General features: G+C 35.6%; 1 protein-coding gene across 2 annotated transcripts in view; it reads left to right on the forward strand.

Annotated features, from left to right (window-relative positions):
• Nucleotides 1-24,579, forward strand: part of HS3ST5 (heparan sulfate-glucosamine 3-sulfotransferase 5) — a 276,493-nt gene that overhangs the window by 154,701 nt on the left and 97,213 nt on the right. The window contains exon 3 of one of the 2 annotated variants that reach the window (XM_079148058.1): nt 19,625-19,737. The gene's annotated coding sequence lies outside the window, so the exon portion shown is untranslated. The remainder of the gene's footprint in view (nt 1-19,624; nt 19,738-24,579) is intronic. The other variant, XM_079148059.1, reaches the window with a different exon arrangement.

Below are 24,579 nucleotides of genomic sequence, written 5' to 3' on the forward strand. Positions count from 1 at the left end.
CTCTCAATATGATTTCCTCCAAAAGGTAAACCTCAAATAACTTGATAAATACAATCTTACCCCTAAAGAATGTACATAAGTTATCTAGTTACACTATGAATCTCTTGTTCTTATTTATCTTCATAATTTAGGAGATCAGAATGCTCAGATGGGCTATGAAAAGGAATCTGGAAACATAATCTTAGATATCTTACCATTAGCATGAAGTCACATGGGATGAAATTTCACTCATAATAGTCTTATTACTTAGTTAAAAATTAGTTGTATCTTTGGGGTAATAATAGCATTTATTGAGTGCTTATTGTTGCCATTTACCAGCTATGCTAAGGATTTTACCAAACTATTTCACTTAACCCTCAAAAATCTCATTGTTTAATTATTGCTATTTTCTCTATTATATAGATAAGGAAATTAAGTCCTAAAGAAGTTAATAAGGAATCACATCCAAGGGTGATTGGAATCAGTGCCAGGATTCCAACCAGACAGAATGATGGTAGAGTCTACCCTCTAAACCTCCAAGGGACCCTCCTTCACTCACATGCTTTCATCCCAGCCATCCCCCCAAACACACCAAGCTCTTTATGTTCCATGAGGATTTTTCTTTACCAACACTTTTACTCACCAGGTACATCTTGTGGCTTATCTTGTGACTTATCTTTCAAAGTATGATTCACATGTCACCTCCCTGACTTTTTCTAGCAGAATTATAGTTTTCCTTCCTCTAGGGTCCCATAGCACTGGGTGTGTGCATGTCTCTGTGTCTGTGTGTGTATCTGTTTGTTGCTCATTTGTCTGTCCCTAGTACACAGGGACAGACTTAAATCAAGGAACAGAATGAGGTAGTTTTTATCTCTGGCACATTAGCCACTGAAAGGAGCTTGCTGATTCATTGTGTTCCACAAATGCACAAACAAGGCATTGACCACTTATTCTTGGTCAATAAAGACTACTGTGCTAGTAACATGACAGAATCTAAAACAGAAAAACAACAGACACACATCCATACTACTATTACATTAATTTTTTTTAAATTAGAGGAATAAAAGAAAAAACTTTAAGTATGATAAACTTTTATTAAGCTTTTTTAATTAGACTTTTATGGAAACCATGGAAATAGCAGTTGGAGTAAAATAATAAATCATATTCTGTGGTATACAGGTTCCTGACATGATGTCTTTAAGAGAAATTGTAAGAAGTTAAATTTTTCAATGATGTTGGTATGCTTTGTTTTATATATATATAATATATGTGTGTGTATGTGCATAAATTTTACTTTAGATATATGTATATGTGCGTGTGTGTGTGTGTGTGTGTGTGTATTTGTTTGTTTTGCTTTGTTTTGTTTTGTTTTTCACTTTATAACCCAATGGTAAAAGCTGCGACCTTTGGACCAATTTTCCCAGAATTGTACAGTTCTAGGATCTCTAGCTGAATAATCTGTGGCCTTCTCTCTGAATCTATAGGCAATTTCCTAAATTTTCAAAGTGGAAATGTCTTAATGTCTTCCTCACTCTGGGTGTTGTTTTGTAATTGACACTTCAGAATTGCAAAACAGGAGGCTCTTTGAGTTTAGTTTTGAATGTATCACTATGCAAGTTGTTGCCAAAATCCTACATGGAAGGTCTAAGAAAAGGAATGCATCTTAAATAGGTGCAGCTTTGTGTCCTTGACACTTAATGTCACTGTGATATTGGGCAAGATGTTAACCTCCCTAGGAAACAACTCCCCCATCTATTAAATGGGATGAAAATAGATGTATGTCCCTTACCATTACCTGCAGGATGCAGTGAGTGCATGAATGTCAAGAGCTTGCTACAGTGTCTGGCACATAATAAGGACTTTATAAATGTTTACAATCAACATCAAATTACTTAGAAATCTAAAGGCACATCCCATCTCAACCAGCATTTCAAAATTGTCCTAACTCTTGCTCTCTGCTTACTGAAAATGGTGAAAAAACAACTGAGAAAAACATTTATCCAGCTTGTTAAACCTTTATCCAAAATAATATTTATCATATTACTTAATATTTACTACATTTTTTATTATGTAAGGATTGTGTAATGAGTACACCAGAAAACTCTTTTCTATCTGGAAGAACAGATAATTGTTTCTATAAGATATGGAAAAATTAAAAACCACTTTTCTCTTTGGGGAAGAATTTGCCAACGGAGCTCAAGGTTTCAACCTTTGGAAGAACCTGAAATTGAACAACAAGTGCCTATGTTAACAAGGTACATGTGTTTTTATGATCAATCAAGTGAAAATAGAGTTACATTGTGCTCATAGATATTAGAGAGTCTAATTAGAAAACATGATTCAAAGATAATCACAGGAGCCTAGTAGGGAGATGAAGCCAGGGGACCATAGTGGACAAGGTCAAACTTTTCCTTAGAAAATAGTGCTTTTAATACACATCCCAGAGAATCTGCGAAGCCCCATCTCTTGACATAACAAGGCACTGAGTGAGGGGATGTTTGGTGGTACCTGAGGATTGGCTTAACCTTACTTAGTGTTGCCAGTATAATGGAATCCAAGACTCTACCACTTAGCTAGCATCCATTATTTTATTTCAGTACCTGTCTCAACACTTATTCTCATAGAGTTTGATTCTCATGTCATTCTTCCTTGCCCCTAATGTAACATTTATTTCAAATAATATAGTTTGCAGTTGCCTGTTCAACTATTTCTCCAATATAGCAAAAGCCCTATTACATGTATTCTTTCTTTAAGAAGATTAAAAGGTCTAATTGTATAGTATTGTGTATTAGTAGACAATAAGGCAGAATTAAGGATAATAATTATCAATTTTAAGTATATTTTCATAGTAATTTATGATTGAAAATACCATAAGGGGAGAGAGAGAGAAGAGAGAGAATGCACAGGTGCATGGGATACACATTTTGAAGTACTTCCCAGAATAGGAAGAATTTTCAGGATATGTGCAGTGAGATCCTTTTGTGAGTACATGTTTTCCTTTGTCCCTTATTTTCTATATTTAATGTTATTAGACCACCATTAAGTCTGGACCAAGGGCATTTGTCAACAGTTGAAGTCATTTTCTCTTTGGCCACAGCTGCAGTTCGAGGTTATTCATGATGACCCCATACTTAAAGGGCTGCAATAAAGTGACCTTCACCATTCAAGAATCTATTCAAACAACTAATATACATATTAAGTGGAAACCAGGACAGATGGCAATATCAGCCACAGAAAAACCTTTTGTCATTATTGGAGACTGGTGTTCTATTCTGGTCTAGACGGTGCGTTTGTACCAAGAAATTTTTCACAGTACCTAAGTTTGAAGATATGAAAGAGCTCCATGCACAGCTTTATATCAAGGTGGCAAAGAACATTTAGTATTTTATAAAACCTTAATATTTAATATCTTATTATATTAATATCTTGTAGTATTTTCATAGGATCAATCAAGTGAATTTGCTTAACTAGTAGAGACTTATTTATATGAGGAAGATGAAAAGAATTGCCAGTGATGACTGTTCCTTCACCTGGTTAATAGGAATTTACTAGAGACCTTCGAAGTGCCTGGAACTGTATTCTCTGCTGAGGAATACAGTGAGAAAGTAGTCATGGCATGGTAACCTTCAAAACCACCAGTGAAATGATAAAAAGAATTTTAAAAAAGAGGCACACACTTTAAGGCTTAAAAGCATAGGATAGGAGACAATAATAACAAGTTATTTAAGCTGGAAGGCAGATGGAATCATGGAAACCAATTTAACAAATCCCAAGATACTGAATTCTAAAACCAACAGTGGGCAAAGCCAGAAGCAATAGAGATTCCACAAAAAAACACTCCCAAAAGGCACAGGAAATGGCCTTACTGAGTCTCTCTGGAATTACAAAATAAAGGTAAACTAAGTAACAGGAAAAAATTGATTATGAGCAACTAACCACCCGCCAGATACCCTCACTCATTCATACATCTAAGAAACTGAAGTTTTATTTATGACTAGGGAAAACAGAGGCCCTGCACTTGGGAACATCAGGCAGAAGAGATAACAGGGATACCACACTGAAAATAATAAATTTAACTAAGCATTTATCTATGAGAATCACAGCTCTCTTCTCCACTGGACTCAGAGAATCCTACAATCTAATTTCTCCAGGAAGGATATTCACAGAGTCATCCTAGGGACTATAATAGACCAAAGTGGAAAACCTGAGGACACTGAGACCAGGGATTCTCTAAAGAAGCAGTCCAGCCAGATCACCCTAGAATGAGGGCACCACTTATCCTTTTCTTATACACACATAAGCTCTTTATTCAGAAATGAGTAGACAAGAATGGATCCACATGTATTTCAGAAAAGCATCTAATTTAATAGACACAGAAACAGTAATACCTTTTAGGAAAGAGAGACTAGATAAAGAGAAAAGATAGAAGAAGAATATACTAAAAGACAGGTACATTTAGAAAAGAAAAAAAATCTGAAAATTAAAAATAGTGTAGAAATGAAAATAAAAATAAAAGGGTAGATAAAGGTAAAATCAAGGCATTATCTCAGCAAATATGGAAAATGATATAGAGATGTAAACTAGAAGGGATTTACAAAAGTAGTCCAAGAATCCTATCTGAATAATAAGAATCCTCCAGTATGAGAAAAAATTTAAAAGTGGAAGGGAAATCCATCAAAGGAATATTCTTGGAATTAAATAACGTGAATTTTCTAACTCCAGGGACTATGGAATAACCATCAAGCTGAATAAGACCATATTTATGAGGAAATTTTACAATACTAGGAACAAAGAAAAAATCTTAAAGAATTCCAAAGTGAAATACAGATTTCACAGTGGATAAAATATCAAAATTATATCAGATTACTCAATAGCAATGCTGAGTAGCTAGATGATCATAAGTATCTTGAAAATTCTGAAGAACAATTATCTCTAACCTAGAATCTATAGTAAACAACCCCATTAATCATGTGGGAATGCAAACATACCTTACAATATTATGCTTTCGATTTTAAAAGATTAAAAATTTTCTACTTTATTTAAAATATCCTTTCTTAAGAAATCCTTAGATGTACTTTACCAAATAGGAGCAAAGACGGTAGAACCATTCTACATAATATAGTTCTACATCATGTAGAATACATAGCATTTAAGCAACATGGTATTTTATCTAAGAGAAAGAGTGGGGCATCCCAGCATGACACCTGTACAATAGCTAAATTAGAATGAAGAGGCAAAGCCGCCTAAGAGATTTCTCCAACAGAGGGAAATTGACAGAATACATAATATACCATTCAGCTGAGAGTGGTTCTACATAATGTACTAATAATATTTGTAGTGATCACTGTTGGTGTAGGTATACTTGAAGAACAAGATGAAAGGAAGTATGGAAAAGGTAGTAGATGTATGTGAAAAGAGAAATAAAGTCAAGAGGATTTTCCAAGAGGAAAATCAATAATCAAGGCCTAAAACCAAAAACTTAAGAAACATTAATGTAAGTATGATACTTAAAAGGTAGTAAAAAATGTCAAAATAAAATATGCAGCTAAAGAAGTATAAGTAGTTATTTCTAGGGAGGTGACAAAGGCATGGGGTAGACAGGTGATTCTGGTGAGGGCTCAGGAAGGAAAAAGAAGAGAAGAAAAGAAAGATTCTACTTATTACAGAAAGTACAAAAAATATCAGTGACAGAATTTTGGCAGAAATAGGATAGTAAAGGCCGTTACTATCAGATCTCAGATAGAAATGAGGAATATGCTATTGGGCAATAGAGAATAAGCACTCCTTTTTATAAAGTGACAAAGAACATGCCTAAATTGCATTCATGTTCTAGTGTTCAGTGGAAGGTACAAAGCAATGAAATTGGACATTTAATTGGGAATATTTCTAAGGAAAGAATATATATATTCTTCCTATTGGTTCTATTTCGCTGGAGGAATGTGTCTAGTATATAAACTGATCCTAAGAAGTTAATTGCTATTGTAACAAATGTCTAAAATTATGGAGGTGGCTTTGGAACTGGGCAATGGGTAGAGGTTGGAAGAATTTTGAAGCACTTCCTAGAAGAGACCAAGATTGTCATCAAGGGATTTTTTTAAAGGTGATTATATTTTTAAAGGTGATTATATATATATATATATATATATATGCATATATATGTATATATGTATATGTATACACACACACACACACACACACAAAATAAAGAATTCGTTCAGGCAATCATGGAGATTGAGAAGTTCCATTGTTATTAAGGTAGAAGTCTAGGAAAGCTGATAATGAATTCTGATATGGGTCCAATGACCCATCTTCCAAAGGGAAGATGATGGTGTAAATCCAAATCTAAAAGCAGGAGAAAAATCAATGTCCCAGATCAAGCAGACAGGCAGGAAGGGAATAATGCTATCCTGTGCCTTATTCTGATTTTTGTTCTACTCAGATCCTCAACTGATTGGATGATGCCACTGACTTTAGGGAAGGAGATTTACTGAGTTTATCAGTACAAATGCTAATTTTATCTGAAAACACCCTAATAGATGCACCCAGAAATAATATTTAATCTGGGCATCCTGTGACCCAGTCAGTTAGACACATGAAATTCACCAACAGAGTCTGGAATAGCTGGAGGATGTCACTTGGAGTGTGCTTTTTAATAATGACAAAGTTGGCCACTGCAACCACATGAAGTATAATATTCATCTGCAATAATCTTTACTTCCTTTTTGCTCATAAAGAATAGTTCTATGGACTCTAGTATAGGACTAGGCACTTAGAATCAAACTGAGAGAGCCTCTAAGGATTTCAGAGCTCATCTAATTTCATTTTATCCTCTTCTTTCAAAGACAAGAAAATGCAGGCTCCATGAGTGTAAGTAACTGGCCCAAGATCTCAGAGTTATTTAATGCCAAAAGCAAAATAAGATCTCAGATCTCCAAGTTCCTTATATAGGACTCTTCTCTACAATTTTCCCCTAACAGCTCAACCTTTTAGGGAAACTGAAAAATAAATAAATAAATAAACAAATCAAACTAGTTATCACAGTATTTCCCAACAACAGAAAATTATCTTTATTCAATGATGAAATAAAAATTATCAAAAATAATTAATTTTATACTTGAATTTAACATTATTGTCTAAACATAGTACCTGATAGCAACTTATAGTGACCAATCTCTTTTGGGGGTCACGGGGGTATACTGGGGAATTAAGTCAGAGTTGCTTAACCATTGAACCACATCCCTAGCGTTTTTTTTTTTTTTTTTATTTTTTTGAGACAGGATCTCCCTAAATTGCTTAGGGCCTTGCTAAGTTGTTGAGCTGACCTCAAACTTGAAATTCTCCTGTCTCAACATCCCAAGTTGCCAGGATTATAGGCATGTGCCACTACTCTCTGCTTGACAGTCCCTTCTTTATAATATATATAATGTATATGTTATACTCATAAATAATTATATGAAAATCTAAAAATAATAACTTATTATAATATTTCTAAGAAATTTCCATTAATAGTGTGATGTATAAGACTCCTGTATATTCTCAACTTCTTTTAAATAAAAGCTTTGCATTTACTATATATACTTATATTTCAGCAGTTTTAATCTTATGTAAAATAAAACTCACTATTGCTTCTTAAAATTTAAAGCAGATAAAAAATATAGAGAAATATCTTTTCTTAGGAAGAACTTTGAAATTCAAGATACATTGTACACACACACACACACACACACACACACACACACACACACACACCACACTGTCAGACTTCCCTGCCTTCCCTGAAGAAGGATTGTTCATGAATCAGACAGTTTATATCTGCCAAAAAAAAAAAAAAAAAAAAACTCTCTTTTAAATTTTTCACATTGTGGTACTAGGACTCTTTGACATTTTAGTCATGTCTACATCGGCCAAATCCACATTGTGAAATGTTGGTGCAGGTCATGATGCCACGTTCCCTGCCTTTCTATAAGATTTACCACCACACCACTAGCAGCTTAATGCAAGTTTAGAGAACAAAGCCATCGTTACTAAAGAAAGTCTGTTGAAGGCTTCCTTTTTTATTCCCGTGGCAAGGAAGCTTTATAATAACTAGGTCAGAATATATTTCTGATTCTAAGATTCAGCTGTAAAATTTCAAGAAATACTTATGATATCCCTAGGAATACTTTGAGTTGTGTTATTTCTGGGGTCCATTGTCTGCTCAGATCAGGGATTCTCCAAGTTACATGTAAGTAACAGCATGTAGATGTGATGATCATTACAAACTGTATCAGGCTACATAGTATCTATGAAACTTCCCTTTGGGAAGTAACAGGTATCTATGATTTGGTGGACTCAGGAAAGCAATAATTCTAAAATATATATTCTATGACTTTCACAATATTCTCCAGATCACAAAAGTGAAAAGAAAGATAAGCTTCGAATCTATGACCCCAGGTCTGAAATGCTAACTCCAATCATGGGGTTGCCAGAATGAAGGCTTTGAAAGATGAAGCACCATCTGAAGTGTTATTATTGTATTCTGTCATACAATGGCAGAATGACCTAGCTATTGAGAGAATTTTAACAGTTCTTCAAATCCAATAAACATTTGACCTACGTATGCATAGTCAACCTCTAAATTACTGAGGTCCAAACATTGCTCAAAATCAAAAGGTGACAAGTTATTCCAGCATGTGTGACAATGATATGTGATTAAAGCAGAGAAGTGGTATATATTTGGTTGTTACTTTCCTAGACAAGTTAGCTCAGAAGGACACACACTATGGACTGAATAGTGTCCCCCACCCCCAAGTCATATGTTGAAACCCTAGCTCCCCCCAACACATATGATTGTATTTGGACATGGGAATTTCAAGACATTAGTAAGGTTACATTAAAAACATGTCAATGGAATTCTAATCTAATAGATTAGTGACCTTATAAGAAGAGGGAGCACACACCAGGAAAAGAATGTGCACAAGAACCCAATTATGCTGACACTCTGATCTTAGACTTCCAAACCTCCAGAACCATGAAAAAAATATCTGTTCTTTCAGTTACCAAGTCTATAACATTTTGTTAAAGCAGACTAAGACACCATCAGAAAGATGTACTAGAGAAACTAAAAAAAGTTGAAGCAGAACTTGCATAGTTTATACTACATGATCTCCAAATCCAGAGTTAGACCAGGGTTTAAATGAAAATGTCAGAATCCAAGACAGTCCTGAGATGGTGGATGGAGCAGGGTTAGTGATTAACCAGGATCAAACCAGTATTTAGCATAGTAAGAGTTAGGCTTTGTAATTAAATATGTTTACTAGTTACCTTCTTCAAGTTGCAAGACTTTGTGCACATTACTGACCTCCCTAATGATATCTTGAATACTATTACTAATAAAATTGAGATAATAATGACTTTATCACAAAGCTTTTTATTAACTGATTAATATTAAATGATTAGTATTTGGCACAGTGTTTGGCACATGCTAACATTTCAGCGAGTCAGTGGCTATAGAAAGTTGCCAAAATTAAAGAACTTGGGGTCTGAACTGCATTTATTTATTCATACTCCAAATATTTACTGTACACTTAGTAGTGCTAGACAACATTTTATGAGCTAAAGATAGAGCAGTGAGCAAAACAGGGAAACAAACAGAAAAACAAAAATCTACTTTCATGGAGCTTACATTCTGGTATATGAAGCTAACCAGGAAATGGCAGGCTCCCAGCCATGCCCACCTCCAAAAGAGTTCTGTCCTGGGCAACATATCCAGCTCCTGGTTGGGGACAACTAAATATGTGGAGGGGAAAAAAGACAAAATGCATACTGTCAAATATCAGGTTGTCAGTATGGTAACTATACTCATTCCTATAAAAAAAATGCATGAAGGACTGTTCTTTGACTGCCTTTTGTGCAAAGGTGCTTATTATCTTTATTTTATAAAATACTTTCTTTTTTCTCATCTTTAAAAATATAAGCTTTTCATGAAGACAACATTCTTAGCCTGAAGAAAGTATTCTTTGATCTATCATTGTCCTGTAATGTTTTATTTTCTTTTCTGAACTTTATCTCTAAAAAAATTTCAGTCCAACCAAAAGAAAAGATGATTCTAAATCACATGGAGAAATGACAACTTCACAGTGACTCACTTCTGAATGAGATCCAGTTCCATTGCCTGCTGTCTTCCCTAATGTTTGTAGAAGCCTGAGTAGGGCAGTTCCAGGAACCTTCTAGTGTGTATGTGTGTGTGTGTGTGTGTGTGTGGTGTATGTGTTCACCCCATTCTTTTCACCATTTCTGTTTTCCTCTTGATTGAGAAGGCAAGTTGAAATACTAGGTTCTTTCTACATAAATAATTGGAGAGATTTTTCTTTGGTTCATGGCCATTGTGTGTGTGTGTGTGTGTGTGTGTGTGTGTGTGTGTGTGTGTATGTGTATGTGTGTGTGTGGTATTTCTCACTCTTTTGTTACCCATATGCAAAACTGATTAAATGGATTTGGTTATGATTAATCATTTCTCACATCTGAAAAATCCATTTCTTAGGAAACGTCACTGCAGTGAGTATGTGGTAAAATGGGTTGTTCTTTCATTGCTTTAGAAATACACTTTAGTTTTCTTTACTGTTTATCAAGTGACCTGTGTATATAAAACCTGAAATCAAAACCGCTAAGAGGAGCACTGATATCAGCTGCCTATGGTTGTATGCTTAAACAAAAGAAAAAAAGAAAAAGTATTTTTAAACATCAATGAATGAATAATTGGGTAAATAAATAACCACTAGACACAATGCTGAGAGCAAATGGGGTTTATTCCAAATGTTTTTTGTGTTCCAACAAAGTTTTGGATGTCTTTCTGCCTTCCCACATAAATGCACTACCTTTGGCGGGTACAAAAAAGTATTCTTATTTCAGTAAATTTCCTTTTGGGTTTTCCCTGCTGCTCATGAAAAAAGTAAAATTTCACAGATCTAATGCACATTTACAAACTTAAAGTGCTAAATAAATACACCTTTTAAAGTAGCAAACTTACAAAAATAAATTCTTCTATAACTAGGGCTCATAGGACTAAGTCTTTTGTAGTAAGATAAATTCTAGAAATAGATTTCAGAGTAAGGACCTCAGTGTTTTTATTCTTTTGAAGCCAATAAAATACTGACAAAGAACACTACCATGTATCACAGTAGTTTAGACAAAAAGCCCATTTAAGAATGCTCTTTATTGTTCTTTGAAGCTTGGATATTGCTAACCTTAGTCATACTATCACAGAATATAATGCTTTACATACATTAGTAGCAGCAAGGTGGTTGGGTCCATTTGAGCCCTACTTGAATATTGCACACACTTATAAAACTCACACCTTTATGAATACCCGAATGATCACAATGCTATGTCATTATGTTAACCTATGTTTAAGTCTGAAATAAAGGGAATTCAAAAGGAATGTCTGGATAGGAGAATACATTGTTCCATTGCTAGCTAGTTCCAATAGTATTCTTATAAATAACATGAGCCTTATTTTGATACATTCTTATTTCCGTAAGCCTGGATGTCAAAGTGTCTGATAGTTCCCATTCATACTACAGTAGGATTGCATTACAGTTCTAAGGATAGAATAGGGAAATAAAACATAAGTTTTGATCTTGGAGAAAGGACCAAGGTTGTGAAGGAAACGAGGCTGTGCTGATAACTGAGAATGGGAAATGGGTAGGGAATGAACACTAAATCCCAGTGCAGAAGGTTTTAGAATTCTCAACTCTGGCTGCACAATAGAATCACCTGGGGAGCCTACCACTTCTTGGGAGTGCCTAGCATATAAGTTAATACCACAGAAAAGAATTGGTATATAAGATATAAAAATAGATTTATAATCCAGTCTTTCTCAATGCTTTGAAAACAAACTATATATGTTCAAAAATTATACCTTTTCTTGTTTGGGGGTGGCATGGGGTGAGAGGATGGATACTTTTTATCATTTTCCTTGAGTAGCATTCAATAAATGATTTGCTGCCAATCTGACTCCATTTCAAACCTCAGCCCTGTGAAGTTTAGTTGAATGATGTCTATACCTGTGAGTAGGCGTGCATGTACAAATCACTCTCTGTGTGAATGAAAAGCAAGATTAGTTCTTTCAAAAATGTTCTCTTGGTTCTGATTAAAGATAAAAATAAAAACTGTAAGTTTCTGCAAATGATACAAGTGGCTTTTTCTTACAAGGCATCCATTTATATTTTCGACAGCATTTGTTTTTCTTGAAAAAGTCCTTCATTCAAGGACCACATTGCAACCATGGATCATTTATGTATGATTTGGTAGATGATAGACATTTGAAATTATTGCGACAGGTGTCTTCACATTGTTTCTGCTGATCTGATAAAAAGCATATTGCAAAAAAGACTGTGGAGAACTCACATTCCTCAAAATCAGTTTGAAGCATTCTTTTGAAATGAGAATTGCAATAAAGAAGTATTTTGGACAGGTGTAGGGGGATGGGAAGAACTGTTTTTGAGACAAAAATACAGTTCCATAAAACAAATGCCTTTCTTCAATGGAAACAATGTACTCTGTACTATAATTTATTCATCTTTATGATTGTTTTCTGCTACTATCCACATAATTGCCCCAGGAAGCCTAGAAGAGAGCCAGTGCAAACAACTCCATGTGTGTTCCTGGTGAAGTATTTAAATATATTTTGAAATAAGAGTTCTTTTAAGAGACAAAGAAATACTGAAAGCTGAAGACTGAAAAATACCAAAAACGAATCTCTTTTATAGAGAATGGCCCATCCGTGCCAGCACTAATCTGGAAAACGAGGAGCAGCTGTGTTAAGTAATTTATGTGGGAATAAAAATCGTTTTTATATTACTTTTGCTGTGGAGAATAGCATTCTGTAAGCTCATCGTATTTTTAATCTTGACTTAAGAAAAGTACTGCTGAGGCAATTTTTAAAATAAGAGCTCTACTTATCTCCTTGCAAGGAGCTTCTTCACTTTCTTCCTGTCCTTCTCCTCACATAGCCTCCCCTGCCTGGCTCCAACCAGCCTCCTCCTTAGCCAGAGGCATTCGTGAAATATGGAAGCAGTTATGTCATGATGTTATTTTGGGTTTTCTTAATAAATGCCTCCTGTATTTCAGAGGTGGTCTGAGGGGGAGCTGATGTAATTTCACTTTGATTACTTATTTGAATTTTGGATGCAAAGAACCCTGAACCAATTCCCTGAATTTGTCATAGTCGTAATTTAGTTATGCATAACTGCTTCATTAGATTTAAGGCCCTTTCCAGAGCATATTGATTATTATAGCCTTCATTATGTAATAAAAATATTCATAGAATACTCTATTCTCTAGCTCCGTTTCTCTGACCCACTAATGGGTACTGGTTTCATATTCTCTCCTTTTCCAATCACAGCCCTCCCCTAAAATTTCCCCAGTTATAATGGCATGACAATATACACCAAGGCCTCAGTGACTTCAGGTGTTATACATTGGTCTCCATAAATCCTTCCTGCCCCTGTTCAATCCGTCCTTGACACCGTCTCAAACTCAAATCCAACCACAGCATTCCAGAACTTTACATCCTTCCATGCTCAATGTTTATATTGTCTACCTTGAGCTCTTCTTTATAGAGAGGTAGTTTAAGAAAGCTCTTAGACTAATATATGAAACTTGTTCCAGATAAATGAAATAGACAACTGGGAGCATTAACACATGCCAACTCAAATTATTTTTAAATGTGCTTAAATTTAACAGGTTGTATTATCACCCAAAAAGAAAAGCAGATTAAAGACTTCTCTCATATATGAACTTTTCACCCAAGTGATTCAGTGATTCAGTAGTGTCTCTCTCTCTCTGTCTCTCTTTCTCTCTCTCTCTCTCTCTCTCTCTCTCTCGCGCGCGCGCGCTCTCTCTCTCTCTCTCTCTCTCTCGCGCTCTCTCTCTCTCTCTCTCTCTCTCTCTCTCTCTCTCTCTATCTCTCTCTATCTCTCTCTCTCTCTCTCTCGTGTATGTGCTGCGGATGGAACCCAGAGCTTCGTGAATGCCAGGCAAGTACTCTACCACTGAGCTGTGCCCCAGCCCTCATTAATCTTTTTTAACAAAGTGTCTGAGAGCATCTGAAGTAGTCCAAGAACTGGTCTAAGCAGTAGAGATTCACCAGTGAACAAGAAAGATAGGGCTTAGCCCTCAAGAGCTTAAGTCTGTTCAGGCAAGTAAATTTATGCAATCGCATGAGGGTGTGACAGGGACTCAGATTGGCAAGAACAGTGTACTAAGGATCTAGAGAAAGGACTCAGAGACAAAATTGTCAGAGGAGTCTTCTGATGGTGATACATCCAAGTGAGACCATGGAGGAGAAATTAGTCTGCCTGAATGGGTCAGTGATCTGGGCCAGGAGAAGTAGTTGAACATTCAAGGAATAGGACTCGGTTCTGGATGAATGGATGAACAAGGACAAGGTAGAGAGTGAACAGAAGAAACTTGAGAGCAACCTCCATTCTGTAGCATTGCAATCGGGGACACAGGAAGAGTGGCAGTATAGGGTCGCGGGAGAGGTTCTCTGAGTGTTGTCTTGAAGAGCCTGTGGGAATCCAAGTGGGGTTTCTAGTAGAGAGAGGCTGCAGTACCAGTAAACAAAGGATTTGATTTTGAAATTTAGATGAATCTAAGTAAGAGGTGGCTGAATTTTTTGAGACTCCTTGGGTAGCTGATTTGAAATTTCTTCGCCTTATATCCTGTTCCTCATTTATCATTTTCACTTAGGGCTGTAACCTATAGTTCTCTTTCCCAATGAATTTCAGAATTATATGCTTAAAAGTATTTTATTGATGAGCTGACTTTTCCTGTTCTAATTATTTTTTGATTTGTTTGTACTTTTTCAACCATAATTTGGCATAATTTAAAATGTCATGGCTTGCCTTGAAGTGGTACAGAATAGGAAATATAAGACTACAGCATTACATGGGAAGAGTCAGTTCTATGGAAGTTTAAGCATCCCCATGCTTGTCAAAAGTTGTTAAAACATTACTTGCCTTTTTTTGAATATAAAATGGAGGCAGACATGTACTAATATATCAAAAACTGACACTTTGTCAAAGAGGGCTTTCATGGGAGAATGTTCTGAATAAAATGTTTTCTTTTAAAAAGAACCCAATCTGTTTAACATTCCAAAGGAAACAAAAAAAAAAAAAAAAAAAACACAAAATGCCTGAACTTCCTGCCAGTCACAATAGTCAGTTTCATTTACCCTTTATTCCTTTTTTTATATATATATATTTCAAAAATCGCTTTCCTTAAAGAATTATCAGTTTTTTTTCCATGATAACCCTGGTTTGATGTAAAATAAAAGTAGCCCTGACTCTCCTCAAAACGGGTTCTTTTTAGACTTCCTGGCACTTCTAATGGTGTGACGATGAGATGGTTGGCTATGTCCACCGTCAGACTCAATGTAATTACATGTGAAGCGACAATTCCCTTATCTATTAGGAACACTTGCTACAGCTAACTGCATTTCAGTGTCTGGCAGATGAAATACAGAATTAAAATCTCAAACTAGTTTCTCAAGAAGTTTTTTACCCGCCCCACCCCAAATAATTTTTAAAGCTTTTAGCCTAAGGGACAATGTTAACCAGAAAAAAGGGAGGACAGGTGGCATTCAAAGGCCTTAGTAAGATTAACAAACCAGATGTGTGTAGGTGTGTACCTCTTCTTGTTCCTCAAATGGCCCCTCTCCATTATAATTGCTTTGTGATAGTTCCCATCCTTTCAACCTTCTGAAGATATACAGAGTTAATATAATGGTGGATAGTTCAAATTGTAAAGGAAAAATCAATAGATAATTAGCTTTGATCATGATACTGTCTTATCTTAAGGGGAGGGATATTTGTATTTGTTACCCACATTCTTTGCAGAGATTCACCTGGGTCTAGCTCTTGAATGGGAACCAGAGAGAATGTCTGAAGAAACAGAAACAGATGATAATTGAGGAGACTGAGATACAGTATGACTTAGAGGTATCCAGGAGTGTGACAGATTAGTACTAGTGTGAAAACCAAAGAAGTATTCCACAGCATTTTACTTATGTAAGCTGACTGATTTTACGGCCCGATCTTCAGTAAAATACCTCATGGGATATTGATGAGGGTGGAGATTGTACAAAGGTTTGAGCTAATGTCAGAGAATCATGGGAACAAATTCCCCCAAACTTCAAGGTTCACTGTAGACTACAAAGCCCAGGTTTTAATAAACTATTAAAATTCTGCATATACTGGAATGAGAGGAAACAGGTTGAAGCAACAGAATCTCATTACTAATGGTCAAGCCGAATATGTTGCCTTTACCTTTCAATAGCTCACATTATTACTGCATGGAAGAACACTGTGCTGTTGATATGATGATAGTGGGGAGAAGGAGATGGGGGTGTTTATAAACAACTCACAACATAGAATGCCTTCCGCAGTCCTTTGAGATGGGAGCCACGTACAGTAAGGTGCAGAGCTGGAATTGAGGCTTCACTTACTAGTACTTCAGCATCTGAAGGTTTCCCTTCATTCATCTGTAACACAGGCCTAATACCACCTCATTAGGCATTCATCTCAGGACCTAGTAGTATTTTGTACCTAAAAAATGATACCAATCACATAAGTAGAGAAAAGTGCATAGCTAAGAAGCTTTGCCTACTACATCCACTAAGGATTGTAGTTCATACACCAGGAAACTCTCTCTGAATGGCTATTGGAATAGCCTCAGATTTTACAGACTAGGAAAAGTTGTGCCTTACTACCTACCCTTTTTTGTTCCTATGTATACAGACCATACTGTGTTTTTAAATACAAGCTAAAGTCACAACTTGTCCTTGAAAACACTTCTGGTTCACTTATTGGTCTGACTCACAAGATATTCTATTACACTGATTGTTGAACATTTATGAGTCATTTGTTGAAACGAGCAGTTACTCTTAAATGTACTAAGGTCAAAATTAATTTCTAAAACTTAGATCCCTTTAAAATTTAAACAATCATATCCTTAGCAATAGACTATTATTACCTGGAAAGTCAAAGTATATATCCTAAGTGCAAAGGAAATGTCAAGGACATGTCAATATTTGATTCTATTATATATCAGCCATGCCAGAGACCCTGTAGTGATACCTAATGTAAACAGCTCACTGAGTCCACTGCTAAATCCAACAAAAGATGCAAATAATCCTAATATGTTATGATATTAATTTTATAGCACTTTTGAACTATTTTATAAATCAATAAATTTCAAAATGGATGAAGCAATAACATTGAACTTTAGGCAATTATGTTTAAATTAAATATAAGCATTTGAAATAACCATTTTAATTAAATACAGGGCTCAGGCAACAAATCATTAAAAGTGGAATTGGTAACTTGAGATTTCTCTTTCTGAAATCACTTGTACCACATTTCTAATGAGTTCTTTTTTCTACTTAAATGAAAGACTAAATGTGTCTCCCTGAAGTGGCAGCTGGTAAAAGATAACCCTTTCTCAGGTCATGGTTGTCAATTTGATATTGAATAAAATCAAAGAAACCTGTTTTACTATAGTCTTTTAGGTTCAAAACTGTGTTTAGTATTTGCAGATCTACTTCCTATTTAGCATGTATTTTAGTCTACAAGTACGTAAGAAAAATCTCAACTACTAAAATACCATTTAGTACTGCAAAAGCGAATAGGTATCGCTTATAAAAATAAAAAGCTAAGTACTTTATAAAAAAGACCCTGAGTTGGGACTGGGGGTATAGCTCAGTTGGTAGAGTGCTTACCTTGTAAGCACTAAGGCCCTGGTTTCAATCCCCAGCACTGCAAAATAAATAAATAATTTTGTGATTCAATTAAAAACAATTGGAGAATAATGAAGAGTAACTCCAAAAATCTTCTTTTTATGAAATGTGGATATATGTACCCCAAATTATGTATTTGGGTACAGTTTTTTGAATCTTCTAGTTGCAATGTTATCACTTAGCATAAGCTCTGACTCTTACAAAATGTTTTAAATTAAGTGAACAAGTGTGTTGATAACATTTTACAAAATATATTAAAGAGGGCTTTCTTTTAAATCATTTACTGCTATATCTTACCTTCTACTTCAAAGTACTCAATTAGAATAGCTAATTAAGCTGAAGTACATCAACTCACAGTATTGAAGGAAGTGTATTTTTCCATTACATGCTGCTTTCTTATATTCTGGAGTTAGTACCAATGTTAAGAATCTAAAAGAGAGCAGAGGCCCTGCTTCGGAGAGAAGGCAACTTGAGGCAAATTAGCTCATTTTGTTTCTTGAACTAAGTACCTGAGATTACCAATTGTCACCTTTATCTTCTGTTGTAAAAGATGAACTAATTGAAGGTACTATCACCCTTAAGGGTTTGAACTCTATGTGTAATGAATGCTGAGTATCCTCCTAAGTTTAGCATTTTAATTATTCACAATTACAATATTTCTGTTTATTTAGGGTCTTTGAAAACCATTCTACTGAATCAAACAGAATGAGAAGCAGAGTAATAGAGGCTTGTTTGGTGTGGTTTTGTATTGAGGTCAGCTGGGCTGTGAGTATACCAGGAGATTGCCACAAGCAGTGGAGCCAGTTTTCTGGCTAATAATTGGGCTCAGTTGACTAGAGTCGTGTCCTGAAATGACTGGATGCACTATTTTTCGCTCTGATTTCTCTAGAACCCTGAGTAATACTGAGTTTTGAGATGAAGCATGAACAAGGACTAAAGTAGAAGAATTGTAAATAATTTATGCAAATATGTTAATCTGAGAACAGATAAAGTAGATTCAGTTGCTGGCTATTAACTAAGCATACAATATTTTTAGATCTTTTCTAGTCCCGAAAAAGTTGTATGTGTGTATTTTTCTGTACCACAAACACATTTGTATCCCATGGACTTAAGATGGATTACTTGATCATTTTAGACTGGAATAATCTTTGTGTCTACTGTGATTGAATATATATTAGTGATGATGATGTATTAGGTTTCTATAATCTATTTAGCTGTCATATATACTCTTAATAGTAGCCTGAAATATTTCTAAAATATTACTGTTAAAAAATAAAGCTTGGCATTGCAATCTATTCTATTGTTTCACATATCCTTCTTGTTTTCTGTCCCTCTAATATAGTGCTTTAGTTTTAAGTTCAAACATGAACTCTGCAGTCAGAGAATGACTCAGGTCTTCTGGGTGGTCTGTATTTAACTTAGAAAGAACTAGCAATTGCTTAATATATTCAAATATTATCCAGCATAAGATGATTGATACAGATAATCCTCTACATCTATAAAAAGGTCATTCTGGAGATACATAATACATAGCATCTTAAAGGACACATTTTTAACCACTCTCATCTAAAAACCTCAGCAGTCAAATAAATGAAGTTCTGCTATAAGAAGATTCTCTGAAAGTACATGTACATAGCTCCCAATTGACAAGCCCATTCTTCGTCAGGAAAATTAACAATTATATATTTTAGGGGTAAGCTCCAGTGTGACCTGTGTTCTTCATCAGCAATTGTCTAATAAAGGGACTGGAAGTACCATGAAAAATGTTCTTATCATCTATGATAGGCTTCTTTCCACAACAAACATTTAACTACAGCAACTAAGGGAAAACAAAAAGGCTAATTTGGAAAATCACTTTGCTTTCAGGTGCTAATATACAAGAAGCAATCCAAAAGGACAGCCAGGAAGTGAGGAGAGGCCATGGAATATCCACCAACCAGATAATCGCTGCTGGAATAACGAGAAGTGTCTGAATGTAGGTATGTGTATGGAAGACATCCGCACGCTTCAGCAGTCCACTATCTAGTTCCCCTACTTCCACCCAGCCTATGCACCTGTCTGATCAGCCTTTGGAACCACCCACACACATGTGCACACAACACGCTGAAATCCCCAGTGAGTCTCCAGCAGGTCTTCCCTCCTCTTGGACTTCGAAGCATTCTACAAAATGATTTTAAATCTTCTCCTGCTCTCTAGTTTTAACGCTTCCATATGGAAATTGTCTCCCTCACTGAAACTGATTCTTACTTCCTGAATGTAGAAATCCTGTCTGTGCTGTCCCCATTATCTAAAATAACTTTCCCAACTCCTCTTTGCTGATTTTAGTTCTGTTGACCCTCAAAGGCCAAAGTCAAGTTCCATATTACAGAATCTTGCTTATTTCCCTTACACCCATTAATTCCCTTCTTCGCAACTTCTATAGAACTTGTGTTTTTCCTCTCTTCCAGCATTGACAACTTCTACCATGTATTGCTTTTTATCTCTGCATGCATCCTATGATCTCAGTGTAACAACTGTTTACTTCTGTTTATTCCAGAAGTAAACAGTAGTAAACAGTTGCATATCCATTTTCAAGGGAAGAGGAAACAGGCATAGACTAAGCTCTGATGGTTGGAGTGAGTCAACATAGGTGAGAGATTCAGAGAACGCACACTCTGGAGCCAGCCTGCCTGAGCTTGAGCTGTCTGCTCAGCCGCTTACCAATTGTGTGACCCTGGCAAAGTTTTTTGTTAAAACTTTCTATGCCGTAATCTTCTAATCTCCAAAATGAGGATAACAGTACTATCCATCTCATTGGGTTTTTGTGAAGATTGAGTTGATAGATAAGGACACTTAAAAACATATAGTAATCTCAGTTTTCTCAGTATATGCTAGATGTAGATGATATGATCTCTATTCTCCAGACAGGAAACAGTGGTCCTGCAAAATCAGGTCACTGCCTAAAAGCACCATAGGAGGCAGAATCAGGACCACGTATCAGACCTTAAACCTTAGGCTTTGGTGCTTCTGAACATTGGCTCGTGTGTTGGTGTGCAATGACTATTTGTTACTGATAACAATGAAGTTTATTCTCCCTTATTTCGAGTTTTAAAGTAAATTATGCTGATAATTCACTAGGTTTGACCTTTTACAGGACACTTTGAATTTGAAATGTTTTTAGTTGACTATAAGTAAATTTTTTAATGGCTTAGTCCAAGTGAGGTGGAATGATAATTACGTTGGGGGTGGGGATGATTTAGAGGCTAAAATTCAACTAAAGTATTTCTGTTCTGAAGCACTGAAGGAAAAAAAGAGAAGAAAATGCTGATAGCTCTTTCTACCCTGGGTTATTTTATAATCTAGTCTATCAAGCAATAGAAACAGCAGAAGTTCCTTACGGTTTTAACCTCTCATTCCTAGGTTCAATGTAAAAGTAATCCTCCACCCTCCCTCTTTCACCCCATGTAATAGTGTGGGTTGGATAAAATGTCATATTCTTTTTTTTTTTTTTGACAATTTTTAAAATTTTATTTGTTCTTTTCAGATATACATGACAGTAGAGTGTATTTTGACATATTATACATACATGAAGTATAACTTATTCTAATTAGGATCCCGTTCTTGCAGCTGTACATGACATGGAGTTTCACTGGTGGTGTATTCACAGATGAACACAGGAGAGTCATGTCCAATTCATTCTACTGTCTTCCCTAGTCCCATCCCTTTCCTTTTTTTTTTTTAATTGTAAACAAATGGGGTACAACTTGTTTCTCTGGTTGTACATGAAGTAGAGGCATACCATTTATGTAATCATACATTTACACAGGGTAATGGTGTTTGATTCATTCTGTTATCCCCCCCCCCCACTCCTCCCACCCCTCTTTTCCCTCTATACAGTCTCTCCTTCCTCCATTCTTGCTTCTCTCCCACCCCCCATTATGTGTCATCATCCGCTTATCATTCATCCTTTGTTTTTTTGAGATTGGCTTATCTCACTTAGCATGATATTCTCCAATTTCATCCATTTGCCTGCAAATGCCATAATTTTATTATTCTTTACGACTTAGTAATATTCCATTGTGTGTGTATATATATATATACACATATATACACACCACAGTTTCTTTATCCATTCATCAATTGAAGGGCATCTAGGTTGGTTCCACAGTCTAGCTATTGTGAACTGAGCAGCTATGAACATTGATGTTCTTACCTGGAGACTTGGTGGAATATGTCATTTAAGAATAAATTATAAAATTTATATGAGGTAGATTTAAAATTGTTAAATTCTCTTTGAAATTGTTTTAGAGAATTTACAAGGGGCTCTGTGCAAAGGCAGATTTTCCCCTCTTGGAATCTCTTCATTGTTTAGAAAGCCATCAGGTTTTGTTTTCTCTTACAGCATTCCTTGGCTGCCATTTCTTTGTGCATCTGCAACACTTGGATCTGTGTTGAGAGGTAGTAGATACTTGACAAATCCTTGGTTAAGATAAATTTGGCTTTCCTACTGATATATTAGGTATACTCTGACTCCCCTACCCACTGCAGAATTTTAGAGTAACTCCTGAGATTCTCAGTAGACCTAACAGAACCACCAGTAGCTGAAGAATTGCCAAGGGTGGGGACTGGAGAAGTTCACATTTTTGAACACTTAATCTTATTTTAGATTTTTTACTTTACACACAGCATTTCATTTAATCCTCAAAATGTCTCTATGAATTAGGTATTGGTATCCCCATTTACTAATAATGGTGCTAGAATTCAGAGTTCAACATATTTAAAAATCAGATAGCTGGTGACAAAGGATTTCCAGCAGAAGCCTAATCCAAAGACCAAGCAGATGATATGAGGGTTATGAGGGTAAAGGGAACCTTGATCCAGAGTCATGAAGCAGGTATTATATATAACTCAAACTTCAAGTGACCTCAGGCATATCATATGACCTCCTCATGCCTCAATTTCCTCATCTCACATGACATTACAATGAAGAGCAAAATATTTTATTGGTAAAATGACTTTGAAATGATCAGAGATGCTGTAACATAAATTACAATTATGAGTTTAGTAAATAGAAATACTGAAATAGTTAAGAAGTTCGCGAATGGTTTGAAATTCCTAGAAGGTGATGGGAAGGAGGTGGAAAGAATAAAGGAAGACCAAAGAGATAGAAAAGCCATGCCTCTGTAGGGATTCTGGGAGCAGATTTAGAAAAGGTTGCCCCAATGGTCTATACCAATGCTATTTCATTCTCAGATACCAAGTGGCATTTACCCTTATAATATGGGATTTTATATTTTAAAATCTAGCTATAATGACCATCATCACTAAACCAAGAACTCTACATAGAACGACCATTGGGAATCAGGACTATTGTGCTTGGTAAGGAATGGTTGTATAGCTAGCTGCTCATTGGGAACATTATGAGTAATACCACACTTAAGTACATGGTTTGAAAATTACACATGTGCTCCTCAAAGTTCCTGAAACACCCGAGGAGCCTCAGCAGGACCCAGCCTACTGCTTCTTGATAGTCTCTTAAACAGTTTTTCAAAAGGATGAATGGCACTTTAAGTTGTGGCTGATGTCTGGCTTTGACCTTGTAGATATTGAAGGGAAGTAAATGTATTTGATGAGTTATTAAGCACATGCTTCAGTTATTATGATAGTAAAAACAGCTCTGTCTATGAAACTGTGAGGTGCTTTCTGTTTCTTAGCACTTAATTGCATTCCTACTGAGTTTAGATAACAAGTCATTAATCTCAGCATATCGCAGTGCACTGATTTAGATTTAAGAAAGTCACCCATGTTTCTTCAGATGCTGTGTTTACATAACTTTGAGACACCATCTACCAGATTTTTTAAAACTGACTTTTAACCTGAATGAGAACAGGAAAATTTGAACAGTATTCTAGGAATCAAATAGAAATTAAGAAACTACTTTTGTGACTTTTGTCAAAGCTGACCCAGAGGAGGCCTCTGTTTCCAAGATCTACTGCTGAGATGCAGAATCTGTGATCAATTGTTCAATTTCATCTGGCCAATTTCAACTGTCAAGTATTTCTAAAAATATAGGCCTATGATAATAACATATTTGAGTTTTTTAATAGCCTCCTTAGAAATTGCAGTTTATCATTATTATTAATTATTAAGCATCTTGATGGTAGAGTGGGATGCAAAGATAATGACTGTAGGAATAGAGCCGCCAATGGCTAAGATGGAACGCATTTGGGGGTCTGGTTCTCAGTTATAAAGGTATTTTGTAACTGCAAGTCACTATGTAAGTATTATTTACAAGAACCACTTTTATAATATTAAATTTTTCTGAAGGGTTGTGAAACTTAATAGAGAAAAAAAATTTCCTACCTCTTTTACTCTTTTAGTATTCATGAGCATGTATTTATCAACACATAGCAGGGTTGTATCTTTCTAATAAAACAGCCAGGAATTATAATATCTGCTATCCATGGAGTGCTTTTTCTATGCTAGACCAGTTACAACAGATCTTTCTTAGTCTTTAAAGCATTTCTGCAACATTTTGTTATTTTCCCATATAGCTGAGGAAATTGAAGCTTGGATAGGTTAATAAATAGATTAGTAAGTTGATAAATGGTAGAGCCACAATTCAAACCCAGATCTATTTAAACTCTGATGCTCATATTTTTTACTTTTAGGGAAGCCAGGAAGTAATGAGAGAAAAAGAAACATTCTCAAAATCAAAAGAGTAATAATAACTGCCATTTATTAATGTGCCAGGTACTGGGCTAGGTGCCCTAAGGGATTTAAATCCACCATCCTAATAAACAGTTCAAAAGGGTTCATTCATCTCAGGTTTTTCTAATGAA

The sequence above is a fragment of the Sciurus vulgaris genome (assembly GCF_902686455.1).
Source record: "Sciurus vulgaris genome assembly, chromosome: 7".
In the NCBI taxonomy this organism is placed as follows: Eukaryota; Metazoa; Chordata; class Mammalia; order Rodentia; family Sciuridae; genus Sciurus; species Sciurus vulgaris.